This window comes from Oncorhynchus gorbuscha, unplaced genomic scaffold (genome assembly GCF_021184085.1).
Source record: "Oncorhynchus gorbuscha isolate QuinsamMale2020 ecotype Even-year unplaced genomic scaffold, OgorEven_v1.0 Un_scaffold_1020, whole genome shotgun sequence".
Classification (NCBI taxonomy): Eukaryota; Metazoa; Chordata; class Actinopteri; order Salmoniformes; family Salmonidae; genus Oncorhynchus; species Oncorhynchus gorbuscha.
In genome coordinates, this window is record NW_025745932.1 from 20,485 (window position 1) to 22,500 (window position 2,016).

Sequence of the window (2,016 nt, forward strand, 5' to 3'; positions counted from 1 at the left end):
TTTCTCCTCTCTCCTCTCCCCTCTCCCTCCCCTCTCTCCTCTGCCTTCTTTCCTCTCTCCCTCTCTCCCCTGCTCTTTCCCTCTCTCCCTCTCCTCTGCCTTCTCCCCTCTCTCCCCTCTCTCCCTCCCTCTCTCCCCTGCCTCTTTCCTCTCTCCTCTGCCTTCTTTCCTCTCTCCCCTCTCTCCCTCTCTCTCCTCTGCCTTCTTTCCTCTCTCCCCCTCCCCTCTCTCCTCTCCCTCTCTCTCTCCTCTGCCTTCTTTCCCCTCTCCCTCTCTCTCCTCTTCCTCTCTCCCCCTCCTCCCTCTCTCTCCTCTGCCTTCTTTCCTCTCTCCCTCTCTCCCCTCTCTCCTCTGCCTTCTTTCCCCTCTCCCTCTCTCTCCTCTGCCTTCTTTCCTCTCTCCCTCTCTCCCTCTGCCTTCTTTCCTCTCTCCCCTCTCTCTCTGCCTTCTCTGCCTTCTTTCCTCTCCCCTCTCTCTCCTCTGCCTTCTTTCCTCTCTCTGCCTCTCCTTCTCTCTCCTCTGCCTTCTTTCCTCTCCCTCTCTCTCCCTGCCTTCTCCCCTCTCTCTCCTCTGCCTTCTTTCCTCTCTCCCCTCTCTCTCTCCTCTGCCTTCTTTCCTCTCCCCTCTCTCTCCTCTGCCTTCTTTCCTCTCTCCCCTCTCTCTCTCCTCTGCCTTCTTTCCTCTCTCCCCTCTCTCCCCTCTCTCTCCTCTGCCTTCTCCCCTCTCTCCCCTCTCTCCTCTGCCTTCTTTCCTCTCTCCCCTCTCTCTCCTCTGCCTTCTTTCCTCTCTCCCCTCTCTCCTCTGCCTTCTTTCCTCTCTCCCCTCTCTCCTCTGCCTTCTCTCCTCTCTCCCCTCTCTCCTCTGCCTTCTTTCCCCTCTCCCCCTCTCTCCTCTGCCTTCTTTCCTCTCTCCCCTCCTCCTCTCTCTTTCCCCTCTGCCTTCTCTCCTCTCTCCCCTCTCTCCTCTGCCTTCTCTCCTCTCTCCCCTCTCTCCTCTCTCTCTCCTCTGCCTTCTTTCCTCTCTCCCCTCTCTCTCCCCTCTCCCCTCTGCCTTCTCCCCTCTCTCTCCTCTGCCTTCTTTCCTCTCTCCCCTCTCTCTCCTCTGCCTTCTTTCCTCTCTTCCCTCTCTCCCCTCTCTCCCCTCTGCCTTCTCCCCTCTCTCTCCTCTGCCTTCTTTCCTCTCTCCCCTCTCTCTCCCCTCTCCCCTCTGCCTTCTCCCCTCTCTCTCCTCTGCCTTCTTTCCTCTCTCCCCTCTCTCTCCTCTGCCTTCTTTCCTCTCTCCCCTCTCTCTCCTCTGCCTTCTTTCCTCTCTCCCCTCTCTCCCCTCTCTCCCCTCTCTCCCCTCTCTCTCCTCTGCCTTCTTTCCTCTCTCCCCTCTCTCTCCTCTGCCTTCTTTCCTCTCTCCCCTCTCTCTCCTCTGCCTTCTCCCCTCTCTCTCCTCTGCCTTCTTTCCTCTCTCCCCTCTCTCCCCTCTCTCTCCTCTGCCTTCTTTCCTCTCTCCCCTCTCTCTCCCCTCTCTCCCCTCTGCCTTCTCCCCTCTCTCTCCTCTGCCTTCTTTCCTCTCTCCCCTCTCTCCCCTCTCTCCTCTGCCTTCTTTCCTCTCTCCCTCTCTCCTCTGCCTCTCTCCCCCAAAAGAGAAGCAGAGAGAGAGAGAGAGAGAGGCAGAGACGTCGATAGACGAAGAGGAACTGAGGGACATCGAGAGTGTGTTTTAAACATGGGTAGGGGAGTGGGTGGCCTTCTGGGATTGGACCTCAGGAGGGAGGGGGATTGGACCTCAGGAGGGAGGGGGATGAGTCTGTCTTCTGGGATTGGACCTCAGGAGGGAGGGAGGGGTCGGTCTTCTGGGATTGGACCGCAGGAGGGAGGGGGGGGTCGGTCTTCTGGGATTGGACCTCAGGAGGGAGGGGGGGGGGTCTTCTGGGACTGGATCTCAGGATGTGTGCGTGCGTGAACACACCTACTCTAGTGAGTCAGCTGGCAGAGTATCTGCCCCCCTCTCCGGGCTTGGCACTGC